At 43.2% G+C, this 16,657-nt stretch overlaps 1 protein-coding gene across 9 annotated transcripts in view; it reads left to right on the plus strand.

Annotated features, from left to right (window-relative positions):
- Nucleotides 1-16,657, plus strand: part of FOXP1 (forkhead box P1) — a 380,458-nt gene that overhangs the window by 81,888 nt on the left and 281,913 nt on the right. The window contains exon 3 of one of the 9 annotated variants that reach the window (XM_071550237.1): nucleotides 5,210-5,272. The exons of the other annotated variants lie outside the window; for them this stretch is intronic. The gene's annotated coding sequence lies outside the window, so the exon portion shown is untranslated. The remainder of the gene's footprint in view (nucleotides 1-5,209; nucleotides 5,273-16,657) is intronic. 9 annotated transcript variants of the gene reach the window in all.

The following is a 16,657-nucleotide window of genomic DNA, read 5'->3' on the forward strand; positions in this document are numbered from 1 at the left end:
AAAATAAACGTTCCCTTGGAATCAGCGATACAAAACCTGTGGTACTGGCTTGCTGAATGCTTATTTCTCTGGAGAGGCTGTAGGGAAGAAGGTGATGTTCATCTGAGCAGCTGAGACCCCCACAGTGTATGTCGGTCTGATGTCTGTTTGCTGAAACAAGCTGAAAACTCCACAGCAGAGGAAAAGCCCTGTCTGGAATAAGATTTCTTTAAAAAAGAAAATAAAAAACCAATAAAAAAATCAAACTTCCCCTTTGTGATTTATGATCCCTCTAACAATGCCACTTTCTCAAAGCCATGCATCATACACAAACAATGGGCCACATAGAAAAGTGCGCTCCCCGGAGTATTACCAAACATGTAATTTTGTCTTTAAATTCTTTGGAGTGAATTGTAAGAACATGACTTCATAGGAACCTTTGAGACATTACAGCTTTTAATAATGCTTTGCTGCTACATGTAATACTTCAGGTTTACTTTTATTAATTAAATTGCTCCTTGTGTGCGTGGGGAGCAGGGAGGGCATCCCGTCCATCCCAGCACGCCCTGTGGCTGCCAGAAGGGCTTTGCTCCCCTCCTGAGGGCGAGGGGGCTGTCCTCTCCTTTGGTCTGATGGACGTTCAGGAGGGTTTTTCATCTAGTTTTCAGCCCCTGGATGAGTGCATCCTTGCAGACTCCCCTGTACCTCCAGCCTTGGTGCCCACGAGGGGGTGCGCATGAGAGGCAGCTCTTCCCCTTCATCAGCTAACATGAAATACCATGGGGTGCTCAGAGTTCCCACCCCTCACCCAGCTCACGTGCGTGAAGTGAGTTGGCTCCTGCTTGTGCTGTCCTGCCCAGCATTGCTATCCCCTCACATCTTTGATCTTCACAAATTTATATACGTGTTTTCATAAGTTTTCAAGGAAATTGAGGTCAAACTTATTTCATCCTGTAATCCCTTTGCACCCCCTCCTGCCACCCTGTAAGCTTTATTTTTTTTAGCAGTCACATCTTGCATTATGTAAAACATAGGTGAAGAAACATCTTCAGTAAATCTGCGTTGCCTCTCTGTCTGCAGCAGCAGGGTTGGATCTGGCTGCTTATCTAATAAAGGGTGGAAGCTGCACTTTTTACAGCTTTTTTGTAGCACAGTTTGTGGGCTTGCCCATAATAATACAATTATGAAGGTTAACAGGAAAAAACTGGGTCCAGGAGTGATTCCAGGCAGCTGGCAATGCCGACGAATTGGAAGCGCACCACCAATGAAAACTGCAGTGAAAAGCAAATTAAACCTCATATCTGCCATCTCACTCGCTTTTCTCTGCTTTCCTGTTTGGACTTGAAAGGTGATTGGAGCCAAGGCAGTGACAGTTGACGGAAGTGCTGCAAGGAGAGAGTATTTATTTACAGTGAATCGTGGTGATGCTTGTTCAGGATGCGGTTTCACGCAGGATGTTCTGTCCCCACCCCCGGTTTGATCATTTCTCAAAAAAAAAAAGGGGAGGGGGGGGGCTTGAAAAAAAAAAAGCTTGATTGTTTGAGGCTACAGCAAATGCTTGGAGACACACTGTGCTGCATGCCTGTACTTGGAGTGTGTAGTACTGTGCTGTTGGAGGAAGTTCCTGTATTAGGCACAGAGGCTGCCTGGGACTAACTCCTGCCCAGATGTGTTTAAAACTCAATGTGGGCCCTACACATTTAGACTGGGAATAGGCTGGGTGGGTCCCTGTGCTGCCAATGGTGGCTAATGCAGGCGATGCACTCTGATGTCAGCAGGTCTGCCAGCTGATGAGGCTGTAATTTATTTTTCAGATGAGGGAGAAGAAAGCGAAAGTCATCCGCCTCTCTAAGTTTTAATATGTTAAGTGTTAATGTAGAATTCAGTTTGCTGGAGTTACTGGAGTTAACTCAGAGTTACTGGAGTTTGAGGTATGTTTAGAATTTGTAAGGGGATTCCCCTCCACTCCTTCTCTGCTGGGATCACAGAAAGTTTGGGTAGGAAGGGACCTTAAAGCTCATCCCATTCCAACCCCTGCCATGGGCAGGGACACCTTCCACTAGCCCAGGTTGCTCCAAGCCCCAGCCAACCTGGCCTTGGATGCTTTCAGTGATGGGGCAGCCACAGCTCACTGGGATGTTGGATTGGACTGGGTGTTTGCTGTGGCTCATCCCAGGCTGTGCAGAACAACCTGCTTTGCAGCCCTCACATCTCTTGCTCCTCTATCAGTCCCAGCACTGGTGGGTTTCATATAGCTCCTGGCAGGCAGACAGAGATAGTAACTTCTGTTAATACCAGACAGGGCCTGTGATTAGACAGGAGAGTTTTCTCTATCTTGTTTCTTTCCGAGATAGAGCACAGGGCTCAGGGATGTGCTCTCGCGTATGTGTCTTCCTTCACAGGCGCTGAGCAGGGAAGCTGTTGCAAACTCAGGGGATTGCAGGGAGGAGTGAATATGGGTTTATTTTATTTATTTACTTTGACATTTTCTTTTAAACTATTTTTAAGAAGTACATTTCTACCAGTTTTTCTGTCTGGAAGAAGGACTCTGATGGGTTTTTTTTCCACTCACGGCTTTTAATTACACCATTGCCATCATCGGGCCCTTTCTGCAACTCCCACATTGTTCAGTAGACACAGTGAAATGTTTTTAGGAACCTATAAAAGCCAGTAATTTGCATCCAGAGGCCATGGTTGTAGTCTGCATTCAGCCAAGGAAGCAACTGCCTGGGTAACTTTATGGGCAGTACATGCACTGCATTGTGTAGTGCTGGAGAGGAGCAGGGCTGCTGCCTGCCCTCGCCTCCCGCACGGATTGCATTGCATGTACCATTTAATTAAGTAATGAAGTTGTTAGGGCTCGTAGATGGGAATCCAGCTCCCCAAAGGTCCATTGTGCCAGGGAGCTGAGCCAGAGCCAGCCGCCCTCCGTGTGCTGCTGAGCCTGCCTCCTTCCCTGGCTCCGTGCTGGCTTTGCTCAGCGTCTCCCCAGCTTTTGCACCCTGTGGGATTGATTGTGCCTTCTTTTTCTGTTGGCCTGCCCTTAGTTATCGTGGGGGGTTGAACCTCAAGATAAGTAGTGTTGTTCTTGGTGCGGGTGCAGCCTGGCAGCCACGTTGAAATGGTTCTTGCTGCGGGTGACGACTGACTTGACACGGGGCATCGAGGACTCCTACGCATCCACAGCTTTCGGAAACCATCGGTTTCGGAGGCTAACGAGGGCCTCATGTTGCAGAAATATGTTAAGGTTTAGGATGAGATTTGCAAATTTGCCAAAGAGATTTTTTTTTCTGTATCTGTTTGAATTCAGGCAGTCAAAACATCTTAAGTAGCTCTGAAAATGTCACTGTGGAAGATCCTGCTCATGGCTGGCGTAGTTGAACAAAAAAGGCTAAGATGCTCCTGAAAAGAGAAAACATCATTTCTTTTTAAAGGTGATAGGATGGCTGTGGTTTGGTATTTGTTGTGTAAAAATTGTAAGTAATTTTTTAGCAAGAATGAAAGAGCTGCCAGTTGTCAGCAAGCTGTGAAGCCATGAGATACAGGGCCTTGGAGCATTCAGGAGCCAGGGAAGAGCGGTTTACAAAGTAACTGAAAAAAATAAGAGGAATATTCAACTAAAAAAAATGAAAAAGAACAAAAAGATTTTTTAATTGAATTGGGTCTGATTTTTTTAAGAGGGATCAAGGATACTAGTTCTAACTAGCCTGAATTAAACTTGGACTTCCATTCATACAGAATTTACATGCATTTTTATTTTAATCTCACGTCTGTACCTTTCAAACTGCCACTCTTTCCAGTCAGCAGCACAACATAGTTTTTTCATTATTCCTTTGCACATTTGTGCTTCCCCACCACCATATATTCTGTCCATTTGAAAGCATAAAGCACTGCTCTGCTCCTTGAGTGGGAAATAACAGTAAGGGTAGCGTGGGATTTGTGGGATGCCTCTGCCCCCCCCCCCCCATGTCTTCTAGTCATGAGATTTCCCAAAAGTTTTAACTTTTTCAGCTTCTTAAGTTATATCAACATCAACAAAGAAATAAAGCCAGGTCCTTACTTTTAGCACAGACACCATGAACAGGCTATTCAGTGTGTGCTTAGCTCCCAGCAGGCACATTGGTGCCAGACAGAGGACTTTTTGATTCCCTGTTTTCTTCCTCCATCTGAATAGGCTCTGGCTGGGGGTAAGATGTCTGTTGTTCGACAAGGGGAACTGAATACCCAGCAGGGTCAGGCTCTTCAGTGCTCACTAATGCTCCTGTGACCTGAGGAAGAGGGAATGGTTTGGTGAAGATGGGGGAATAGTTTCTCTCCTGGAGAGTTGACCCATCTCTCTGATGGGCACCCCAGATTTAAGGGAATGCAGTGCTGTGGGCTTGTCTGCCCCATGGGGCCTCTGGGGGAAGATGTATCCTTGGGAGGGAGATGGGGAGACAGCATTCCCTCTGGCCTCAAAAAGTTGTCTGGGAGTCAGAAATGTGCAGGGTTTGTACATAACCCAGCCACATCGTGCTGAAACATGCTCCTTGAAACGGGGCCGGGGTGAGCCGACAGTGACTGACGGTGCCTTCTCCTGCCCAGAGCCTGAATCCAACTGCTTTTCATGGCCTCAAGTGTTTGCCGAAGTGGTTCTGAGCCAAGACAGGAAACTATTTAACTTCGGGTGCTAGAGAGCTCCTCTCATGGTATTTACAGATAAAAGGGGAGGAGTTGAAAACCTTAGTCCATATTCAGCCCAATCTGATAACCTCCAGGGATTTTATTAGTTCAAAGAAATTTTGGATAGCGAATTTGTGTGCTTAAGTGGAGCTGAAGCCCTAACCCTTCAAGGCATCCAATCCTTAGTACAACCTGAGAATAACAAATGCTGCTTGTAACTCCTTTTTTTCTCCTTTTTTTTTCCCCTTAATGTTTTAAACCACTAGGCCATTCTTAAAGTTAATACATAAGTAAAATCTTTAAAAGTAATCTCTCTCCTGAGCACTGATGGCACAGAAACTGATTTTGTTCAACACACTTCAGTCTGTGAGGAACTAAAAATAAGAAAGGTGAAGTATATTCAGTAACTAGATGGGCAAAATGTGTTTTATAGGAATAGATTAGGGAAGCAGTAGTAAAATGACTGTTTTCCACAATGGTTTACTGGGTTATCAGATAGCTTAATGCTGTGTCCTCATGCTGGATGGAGATCACCATGACCTCTTTGCCTGTGATGGTTGTGTTGTAGGTGGAAATGTCTAAAGCATGCAAGAAAAGGAGATCCTGTACAGCCCGTCCACCCTGCAATTAGGTATGTCCTGGTATCTCCCTGGTGTCAGGTTGGAGTTTCTGCTTGGACGACTTGTCTGCTGAGCAGAGCCATCTCTCACCCTTTCAGACCAGGTGGAAACTACTTCTATCTCTTAGCTTTCTCCTTTTCCCTTAGTTTTTATTTCACCAGTGGCTGTTAAAGACCAAGGTATAGGCTCTGCTGGAGTCAGTGAAGAGGGTCTAGTAGGACCCTGAGTGCACTGCCAGATTTCCAGCTTTTTTTTTTTTTACTGGAGACTGTTCTTTTCTTTGCAAGCCTAGAGCTACCTTCTGCTCTGAATCAAACAGCCAGATTCACTCACTGATTAAAAAGCATTGTTAATTTAGAAGGAAGGCCACATTCTTTCTCAACACCATCATTAATTAAAGACTAGGAAATTGCCAATTCACCCAACATTTACATCCTTACCAGCTTGTGCTCACATAATTTATTGCCCAAATATCTTAATGCCCAAGTACATGCTGAGGCCCGTAGACAAAACCTAAACTCCAATCTCGTGTGTTTTTCCTATGCATAATTAAGATGATTGCCTCTTAAAACCTTGCTTATTTTTGGTTAAACACCTTTGTTTTTCTGAGGTTAGGTTTTTTCGATTGTGCCCAAACATGGGCACTGACTGTGGTTGCAGCTTTATGAAATGTGTAATTCTGCATGTATGGGTGTGAATCATAACCCCGAGATGAAAATAGCTCCTTCAGAGCCATGTCTCTAGGAGGAGGGAAAAATTCTCATGGTACCAAACAGTCCCTTAAGTCTTCTCACAATTACAAACTGTTGCAGGCTGGACATAATCAGAAAACGGAGTTTTATGTCGAGTTTTGTGTCGGTGAGGGTAATGTAACTATGCAAAACCCACTTACAGCTTAGACACATCATTCATGAGTTACACTATGGCTCCGAGCTCATGGCAACGACGAGTGTCTGGCAATCCCCACCATCTGGTGAACTCTGATGTGTATTTGAACAGCACGCTGTGTTAGTGTGCCTATATACAAGACATATTCGCACACAACATATAGTGGCAGGGGAAAGAGAGAGAAATTATGTTTCAGCTGTGAATGACTTATATTTACTCAAGCAGCAAAGAAATAGCTGATAGCTCATGAGTGATCAAAGCTCGTGGTGAGTTATAGAGGTCTTTCCTCACAGTGAGGAAGATACAGCACATTTCAACCTGCTGTATATTCTTTTATACCAACACACACATTTTAATGCTTATTTTTATTCTGGTGTAGAGGCCTTTCTACTTTGCACAGCCAGTGATTTTTATTTTTTTTTGCGATCTCTTCTGCCTCTTCTGTGTCTGCTGCTAATGCCAGAGACAGAGCAGATTGGGAAGCCTTTGAACACATTACTAGTTGAACTCGAATGAGATTTTTTATTGCTTGGTTGCAAGCTCCTGTGATGAGCATAAGGAATTTAGTTTTGATTGACATGATGTACTCTTAAAGCAAAAGTGATCTATCAGCATTCAGGCACCCGCAACTTGTTTTTTTTACATGACAAGGAATAGTTTTGTTGCAGTTGTTCTACACCAGGAAGGTTGAATTGCAGTTTCCCTTTGAGTCCTCCAATGGAGGAGGTAGAGAGGAGTGAGTCAAAACAGGGCCATTTTAGGTCACTCCTAACAAACCAGGCTTGAGGATCATCTCAGTTTCTGTTGCTCTGTTTTGTGTTCAGCCAGTTCTTCCTCTTGTGCACCAGAATGCTCATTCCAGTACAGAGTTTTTGTACAGATGACACAACCTTATTATCTTCAGCTTTGGTCGCTTTAAAAGGAGTTTTTACAGTTAACACACCCGTGATCTTACACCACAAAGAGAACTGGTTTGGCGAAAAGATATGATATATCCTGAGACAGAGTCTGAATGTGAGATATCCTCCCTCTCTCCTCCCTGTGCTCATCACTAAATGTGAAACCTCTTCGAAATAAGCTGCTCCCCAAATGAGTTATTTGGCCCGTGTCGGCATAGAAGACACGTGAGCATCCTCTGGGAGGAAATATAATCTTATAAATTAACCTTTGAACTTGGGAGAGTTGGATTGTGGTTTTTATTCAGCTGCTTTGTAGGGCACTGGGAGGTTATTTAACCTGCCTTTTTGAGGTCTGGGAAATGGGTAGAGAGCTCCTTACCCACACCAATGCCTTATGTGCATATCCCTTCTTTCTGGGGGCCAGGGGCACCAGTGTGTGAAAAGCCATCAAAATAAAACTGTGTTACTGGTGACTTTGTTGCGATTTGCAAACAGTTGAATCTGCACATACCTCTTTAGGGAGAGGACTGATTAAAACAGTCTAAAGAAACTTCACAAATGCTGAAATTTAGAAGTCGTGTATTGTCGAGGCTGTGGTGCTGAGCATCCTTATAACTTCCCTGTGCCACCCTTTTCTAAAGCACAAAGCCTTCCAAATGGGTTTTTACTGGATAAATGTTGTCGTTCCCATGTGAAGTTTATAAAGTTTGTATTGCTTGTTTGAGAGAGATTCAGGAATCTGGTGTGAAATTAGAAAGGCTCCGTATCTCTGGGGTGGGCTTTCCTCATCTGTAGTTGTTGTGGCAGGTCCTTTCAGGGGTCATTCTGCTTCCCATGCCCTATCTGATGAGGAGGATAACCATGGGAATGTTCTGGCATCAGTAACAAGTTTTACAGTTTATAAAGTAGAGAAGTAATATTTTGGAGGAATTTTAGATATTTTATCTTTTTTTTTTCCTGGAAATGTAGGTATATGGAGTACTGACTGTAGACACCAGGCTTTAAAGCTCGAAATCAAGGATGAAATAATTGGTGATTAATGTAGTGAGCATTAAAACAAACATCTGAAAATTATAATTTTCAGCAAGTGCTTACAAGACTGTCAGTTTTACATTTTTCATTTATTTGGGCAGATTTTGTTCATTTTTACAGGAGAAAAGGTTGCATTTTCATAGACTGTGAATACCCCTCTGCTGGGCATGTCCTTGGTTGTCCAATTGTCCTTTGAATCATTCTGAATAAGTTAATTCAATATCCTCCTTCTTGTCGTCCTGCTCCTACATTTTTTTCTTCCCAGGTTCCACTCCTGGCACTCTGCAGCTTCCCATTTCTATTTCAGTGTTTCAGGCACTGCTCAGAAACAGATGGATGGCGAGATTTCAACCCCACCTCCCAACTTCCATATACAGTCCACATCTTGCACCGCATTCATGAGCACATACAGGCAACAGGACGCTTGGTGTTTGCTTTTTTAATAAGTTTTCCCCCAAATCAGAGCTTCCCCATTTAGATCAGGTGCTCTACCATCAGCAAGTCCCCCTTCTCCCCATAAAAACAGCAGAAAAAGTCATATTAATGTGTTGAAAGTAGAGGAGGGTGGGGCACATGTGCTTTTTGGAAACGTGCTGTTTCCCAAAGGTTATTTTGATGACTTTGAGCAGGTTTTGTTTGCAGGTATGCCCACTACTGTGTGATTGCCCGGGGAGTGATGCGATACAAGGAACAAAACCTCAGCTCTACCTTTGCTGTTCCTCCTTTGCTCTGCGGTGCCCAGGTTTTGATGTCTTGCTTCTCAGAAGGCTTGACGGTGGTAATAACGGAAACAGCAAAAAATGTCAGCTTGACTACTGTCTGCATGTCGGCACTAGTCCAGGGAGTTTCAAAGGGATGTTTTATTGATTCTGTAATTGCACAGTAGAATGGACAAACTGAACTGTACCTCAGGGCAAGGAAAGCCCCTGTCTGAACGGCATCTGTTGGATGTATGTGCTGCTGTAATTTGGGCAGGGAGTGCTTGCTGGGCGGTTTGAACCAGGGGACTGAAATCTGGGCTTAACCCTTTCGTTGAAGGCAATGGAAACTCCTGGGTTTGCCTTCTGATTACAGCTTGGGAGAAAGAGCTGCTTTAAGGGTCCCTTTTAGCACCAAAATGAGAATTTGGGGCTTCACTGGGTTTTACACCAGTGTCACTTTTTAAAGGAAATTTGGCCCATGATCTTTCTCTGTGCATTACCCTCTGAGTAGCCTCCTCCTCTGGGATCCCGAGCCCACAAAATTGAAACATGCAGTGTTGCCTCACTTGCAAAATCCACTTCTTAACTGAAAAACTGGTCTTAATCTCTGATGAAATAAGCCTGTGTTATAGTGTTCCTGCCTGGGAGCTGGTAACTTCCTCTAGCACGAGCTGATTACTTTCCAAAACTGAAGGAGTGGACTGAGCTGTTTTGCTAAAACAATTGCAAATTAAATTTGTAAACTTTTGCTGTTGCCATATTTTTTCACTGGCATGCTGTCTGTATGCTGTGTCTTTAATTTGGTGAGAACACAAATCAATTAGGCTAACCTACAGCAATGCAGAAACTGTGGGGAAAAATTTAAAATACCCTGTCTTGACTTGATATGTGAGTGCCCAAGGTTTCCATCCTAATGATTCTGTGTTATTTCTGTTAGCCAGATAGAGTTGGGCATTCTGCAAAGAGCAATGCTTCATCCCCAGGGCAGAGTTCACAAAGCCGGAGGGCAGGAAGGCAGTGCAGGAGGAAGCAGTGTCCAGTCTTGGTAGGACTGTGAGTTTGTCTGGACTTTCACAGTTTCAGGATTAAAGGAAGAAAGATATGGGGACAGAGACATGCTGGTGATGGGAGGGTGGCAGCACACCCAGCTGAAGCAGGTGCTTTGCAGGCTGCCAGCAGATGCCAGCGGTTTGTGAACTAAACCCTGACTTTGGAGTTTCCACTGGTCTTAATTATGGCCATGATTAGGTCATTGTCTTCCCAAAGCTGAATATAGGCAGGTGGTTTTGAGTTCAGAGGGTGAGGTGGTGGTTATTTTTAAAACATATGCAAACCTTTAATGCATTGTTTTGAAATCTTGATTTTAAACTCTGTGCTCTTTTAAAGCAACTTTCTGGGGAAAAAAAAATCTGCAGTGCAGTTCTGTCCAGGACTGGATTTAGTAGATTTTATAAGGAAGTACTGTGCGAAGAAGAAAAGAGAAGGCTCAGGGAGATCCCACTGGTCCTTTCAGTGCTTAAAGGGGGCTTATAGAAAACAGGGAGAGCAACTATTTACCTGGGCAGATAGTGATAGGACAGGTGGGAATGGTTTTAAACTAAATAAGAAGGGATTTAGATTTGGGTATTAGGAAGAAATTCTGCACTGTGAGGGTGGGCAGGCCCTGGCACAGGTTGCCCAGAGAAGCTGTGGCTGACCCATCCCTGGAAATGTCCAACACCAGGTTGGATGGGGCTTGGAGCAACCTGGGCTGGTGGGAGGTGTCCCTGTCCATGGCAGGAGGTTCGAACTGGGTTATCTTTATGGTCTTAATCTTTACAGTCCCCTCCCAACCTAAACTGGTCTTTGAGTCTATTAAATGAAAGTACATGTGCGCTTATCTTCATGCTGTTTTTGTTGATGCTGCTGAACTTCTTTATCCAGAGCCTTGCATGTTGTAATATCATTCATACACAAAAATAGGCAGTTAATTAATACTAAGGATATGGAGCACTCTGCCAGTCCAACAGAATGAAAAGCGAAGCCCATCTTCGGTAACATACATTGCAGAAATCAGCTGGGGAAGATCCTGCATCTGGGATTTGCTCCACTCCCTTGTGGTGGTTCAGAGGAGTGTAAATTGTATCCTAGCGGCAACAGCTGCACTTTGGGGTTTTTGCCAGAGGAAGAGCAGCTTTATTCTGCATTGAGACAAGAATGCCAGAGATGTGTTGATTAGTAAGGGAGGGGAACACTGCCCAGTGCAGCTGATACAATGATCTCAGTGCATAATTAACCACAAGTACACTTTGATCAAGTCCAAAACTCACAGTCCTGTTGAAAGGAGTAGTGAGATCTTGATTTGTCCTATTTGGTGAAAGGGAGGTGAAAGATAGCTTATCTTTATCTGGTTTTATATTAATTTCACAGCCAAGGTATCGGAAGTCTCTAAGACCAGTAGTGGTGAGATTAGTCAGGACCCACAGCGGTGTAAGGCAAAGGGCCAGTGAGCACAGGCAGCATCACTGCAAGGCTTGTTCTACATCAACCTCCTCATTTGGAGGCAGGTTTAATAAAAGCTGAATAGAAATTAAAATATCAGACTGAACTAGTAATTTAACATTTGGCTGAGTCTTTATCACCTTCCTCCCCCGTCTCTGACTTTTGTCAGATTGCTCATAATTTCAGTCTCAGTGATCTGACTCTGTTGTCCTTTTTTTTTTTTTAAATAAGAATGGTGGGGTGAGTGTGACTGAAAATACAGAATATGCACTAATATTTCCTGTGCCACATCAAATCACCAAAATGACTAAAGAACATCCTGAACGCTAAAATTCTCAGCACATATTTTCTGTCAACACTAACGCTGAAGTGGAATTGTCCCAGCCAATCAGACACGGGAAAAACACTGACTTACTGACCCAGAAAAAGCTGAATTTCCCAATTTTTGCAGTGTCTCCGCTCTGGTTGTCAAGGAAAGGTGGCCAGAGTAAGAATCCATGGTAGCACAGTGCTTGGAATCCCGAAGGCGCTCCAGGCACGTTGATATGCATGTTTGGAGAAGGGTTGCAGAGTCCTGAGGGCAGTAGCCATGGGAAGCAGGCGTTTTGCCAAAGCTCCACTGAGCATCTCTCTGCCTGGCTGATAAATGATAAAAATCATTCATGATTTTTGGCAATGACTGTTGCAGTAGTATCTGTAGCTGGTTTTGTGATGCCCCGAGTCCATTGATGACTACTTGCTAAAAGAATAAAAATTTTAAAAGGCTTGTGGATTTTTCTAAGTAATTGCTTCTTGGGTGCTTACCAGCTGCTCAGGAATGTTTTCAAGAGCATCCTAGTGTTGCCTTCAGAAAGATCTTTGATGGTGTTCTCTGGAGTTGTTTTAATTACCTGTCAGCTCCTGACATCGTGTGACATTTCTGAAAACTGCTTGGATATCCAGGAGAATCGTGGCTGGGAGCAGCCCGTGGTGTCTGGAGGGGTGGGGTGGGTGCTTTGCTGCCCAGGGCTGGTGCTGGCTGAGAAAATGAACTGGGAAAGGCTGTGTGAGTGCAGGGAGAGAGCATCGTGTGCTGGGGTGAGCTGAAGTGTGCAAGAGTCCCATGGAAAGGAGACCCCAATGAAATTCTCCAGTTTTCAGATCTCCTGTTTCCCTTCTTTATTCCCTGTCCTCTTAGGCCCAGCAGACAATGTATACCTTGGTGCAGGAGGGAGTTTGGGTGCTCTGAGCCATCCTTAGCACCAGAAGGGACCTTGGGGCCCCTCTCCATGCAGGTTGCTGTAGCATCTGCATTGCAGGACACGAGCACCTCCCTTCCTGCTCTGGGAGCAGAGTCACTTGAGTGGATTGCCAGGTGCTTTTATGGGCAGCATCACCAAGAGCAGCAGAAGTCCTTGGTGCTGGGCTGGGCACTGAGGTGGTGCTGGACCTGCCCGTGGGCGGCCACAGGTTTTGGCATCTCTCCTCAGGCAGAGGAGAGATGTTGGTGCTTGCTGCTGCCTTCTTTTGTGTGTTTCAATTTTTTTAACCCACATTAATTTAATTATTTGTGTTCCTGGAAATTTCTGTCCAAGATTTGATTGTAAGAGCTGGGTGTCTGGAAGATTAATTTGTCCTTTTGGACTGCAGCTGGACTGTTGCTATTTTACAATCATGGACAGTGACTGTAAGGAGCGAGGAAGGATGCAGTAAAACACAGTGATGCTGACAGTGTAGAAATAGTGCATCTTCTTGCTGTTTGATATTTTGATAGAAACCTTTTATCATTTTAAAAACTGGCTGTGTATCAATACGATATGTTAAAAACAGAAGTAGGAAACTGCAGGCTTTTAATTTGTGCCATTTGAACCCTCTTACCTTGGATGAATGCGGCGTGTAAATTATAGTTCCCATGAGGTAAAAATCAGTCAAATGCTACTTAACCTTTACTCTGCCATGTTTCGTGTTCCATTTGTGCTTAAGAGAATGTGTGCATACGCTTTCATCTTGCTACCATGCAAAATCATCCTTAGGGTTCCTGTAATTACACAGAATGTCTTTAAATCCGGATTTAAGGTGAGCGAAACTGCTGTCGTCTTAGAGATCTTAGGGCTGAAGTGGTTTCAGAAATTTTGTTTACCCTTCAAAGGTGAGGAGCTGGAAGAGGTTATTTTTCGTTTAGCATGGCCACAGTGATTGCTGCTGCTTCTGTTATAACTGGTTTATTTGCATGGTTGTTGCAGTTGTGCTGGGTGTGTTTGTACTGAGTATTCATGGCTTGGGTTGGTTTTTCCCAAAGTTGGTCTCCTGCAAAATACCTTATTTTTTCTTAGTTGTTTCAGGAAAACATATTCAGCTATTTCAGTTGTTTAATATAGAAAGCAACTTCTCTCCATGATGATTTCCTAGTAAAAGAGTCGGAAATTTGTCAACTCTGATGCTTGATATGCAAAATACCTGACCCAGAAACCGCTAAATTTCCTAGAAAAAGTTTGCTTTTGACTTATGTGTTTGGATCAGGTTTATGGTTCTCAATGAAGCTTGTGCCTAAGATGGCACTTGCATAATTTACTGAATTATCTTAATGAGAGTCTGAAAAACATATTTTGGCACAATTTAGCGACACTTAACCACTCTAGTTTCGGAAGAGTAACATTTTTATTATAAAAAGCAGAAAAGAAATTCAAGATGTTTTCCCAGTGAACGTTTTTATTTAAAAGAAAAAAAAAGAAAACCAGTGAAAGAAAAAAATTGGGGAAATGAGAAATACAGTTTCCAAAATAGCCAACTTCAGAGTCTGTGCAACATTTGCATGCTGTTAATTTGAGGGTTCCTGCAAAGTAATAATAATTAAAAAACTGTAACATTTATGGGTTGATTGGTGAGTTGCAGTGATTGCAGTGGGAACAGATGTGCTGCTGAGCTGGGAAGCCAGAGAGGAGTCACTGCCCTGAGCCAAACGGGAGCTGCAGCAAGAGCCGAGTGTTACAGTCTCACCCCGACACCCCTTGTGCTGCTCACCCGCCTACAGTGGAGCCTTGGAGTCTAATTGAGTAGTTAAAAATAATGTTTTTAACACATGCCTCTTTTTTTCCCTTTTTTTAAGAGAAAAAGGAAATTAAATTTTTCCTAACATGCCATGGTTGGAACAGTAACAGTGAAGGGAAGTGCACAAGTTGGCATGGTTCATAATGCTTAAGTTGGCTGCACTGGATATCTTATGCATTTAATTATATATACTTGTTACTGTATAGAAATATTAAATTTCACACTTAACAGGGACAAACAAATCTAAGAAGTTTATTACGTATGTTCAGTGTGGCAAAATAAGCGCTTGTGGAGGAAGTTTTTGCTTTAAACAAGCTTGGGTTTAATCATAATGATTCATGTATACAGAATCAAATTCTCTGTGTTTATTTTAATTCCTTTTTTGCTCATTCATGAGGCAGAATTCCTGTCCATGACTGGATATCTGCAGGTGCTCACCTGAGTAAAAAAATGAGTAAAAATGGAGGAAAGACCATGAGAATTGGCTCCTTTTTTCCTCCCCATTTTTCCTTTTTGAATAAGTGTGCTTTGAATAAATAAAAAAACACTTTAAACTGCCTAGAAGCAGGCAGTGGGAACAGTGTGCTGAGTTTCATTTCTCCTCCACAGCCTCTGTAGGCTTTGGAGAGCCTTTGCAAACAGTCTGGCTGCATTTATTAGTATGGAGTGAGAGGGTTGATCAAACCCTACACTCCTTCAGGCCAAAAACTTTTTGTTGTGGTTAAGGGGCAAAAAAAAAAACACAAGGGGGAGAGAGTACGGGAAGGAGGAAGGGTCTTGGAAAGCCTAGAGTATACCTTTATCACCCTGAGAGAGCAGTGCTGAGGTCAGTATTCTTATTTGCAGAGCTGAGAAGAAAAGTGAAAATTAAACGTAAGTATTTCAGAACCACTTTTTTTTTTTTTAAGAGGTTTAACTAAATGTTAACTAATGGCATTCAAAGAAACAAACAAACAAACTGCTTGTAAAGTGCCTGTTTTTAAGACTGTGTTAGGAGCTAAAACCTGTCTGACTCCATGCAGTTGTCAAATGTGTAAATAATGAAAGTAATGAAGTATTCCTTGTCCTTGTGGACAGTCCCTAATTTCCCCCTCCTGCCCCTGACTTCTTCAAAGGCCTAAACAAGAATAGAAAGAAATTTCAGATGTGGAAAAAAATTAACTTGGTATTTATCAATGCTTCAAATATGAACGTGGACAGAAAGCCAGGGGAGTAACTGGCTTCAGGGAACAGTGTGGGACAGTCCTCCCTCTCTAGCAGCAGGAACCTTCATAGCTTAATCCAATGTCTGCACAGACTGGCAGGCACAGTGCAGGGACATGGGATGATGCTTTTGTCAGTGATCTTAACAACAGACTCAGTAGTTATGGGAAATTCTTAATTGTGGGGGAAAAGGCATCAGCTGCCTGAGGGATGGGTACCCAGAAGGTGCCACGAGCACCAGGACACCTGGATATATACTCTGTGACTGTCAGTCTGTGTTGTTCTGCATTACTAAATGTTTGCAAATGAAAAAATCATGCACAAAAACTATAAAGTGTGAACCACTCACAGGCACTGGTGATAGCTGGGAATAAGTGAGCTGGTGGTGATGGGCTCATTGGGGCGGTACTGAACTGTACCGAGAGAAGGGTCTGGGTTCCCCAAAAAACAGAATTTAAAAGTTTATTAAGTTTTGAAGAACCTTTCTTTTGGGATGGTGTCAGAGCATAAAGCATTTTTGCATGAACTGTCAATAGATTTTTGTGGAACAATCTATAGAAGCAAAAATAGCCTTGATTATTATTTGTCACATGTACGAAGATAATCCTGCAGCTGAACAATCATGTTAAGCACTGATCAGTGATGAAGCGAACAACTTGACTTGTATTATTTTTCTCCTGTAAATGGTTTGTTTCACTTTGTTGGAGTGTGATTTCAGCTGATCTTGCTTGTATGCACAGTCGGGATAGCAGTGAAGTTGGGAAATCATTTGACCCTTCTGATCTGTGTAATCACTGACAGAGACACATTGCAATATTGGTATGTCATGGCTTTAGGTGGTTTAGTAACACAAATAAGGCTGGTAACTTGAGCTCACTGTATTTTTCAAATATGATTATTTTCTTTAGCAGTTTCCTAAGTATTACACATCAGCCAGCTCTGCAGCTGGACTGGAAATGCCTTTGGATCTTTGCAGTTGGCTGTGGATTTTGTATGTTATATAGCTGGGTAGGCTGTTCTGAATAATGCACTCACGATGAAGGAATTAAGTGTGCCCTAACATTTAAAGAGTCTTTTGATGGCTTCAAGAGAAAGACTGCAGTGACAAAATTTCAGGTTCTGTGGCCAGGTCAGTGCCCCTTGACAGAGGTGCATGGTCACGTAC

This window comes from Pithys albifrons, chromosome 3 (assembly GCF_047495875.1).
Source record: "Pithys albifrons albifrons isolate INPA30051 chromosome 3, PitAlb_v1, whole genome shotgun sequence".
Classification (NCBI taxonomy): domain Eukaryota; kingdom Metazoa; phylum Chordata; class Aves; order Passeriformes; family Thamnophilidae; genus Pithys; species Pithys albifrons.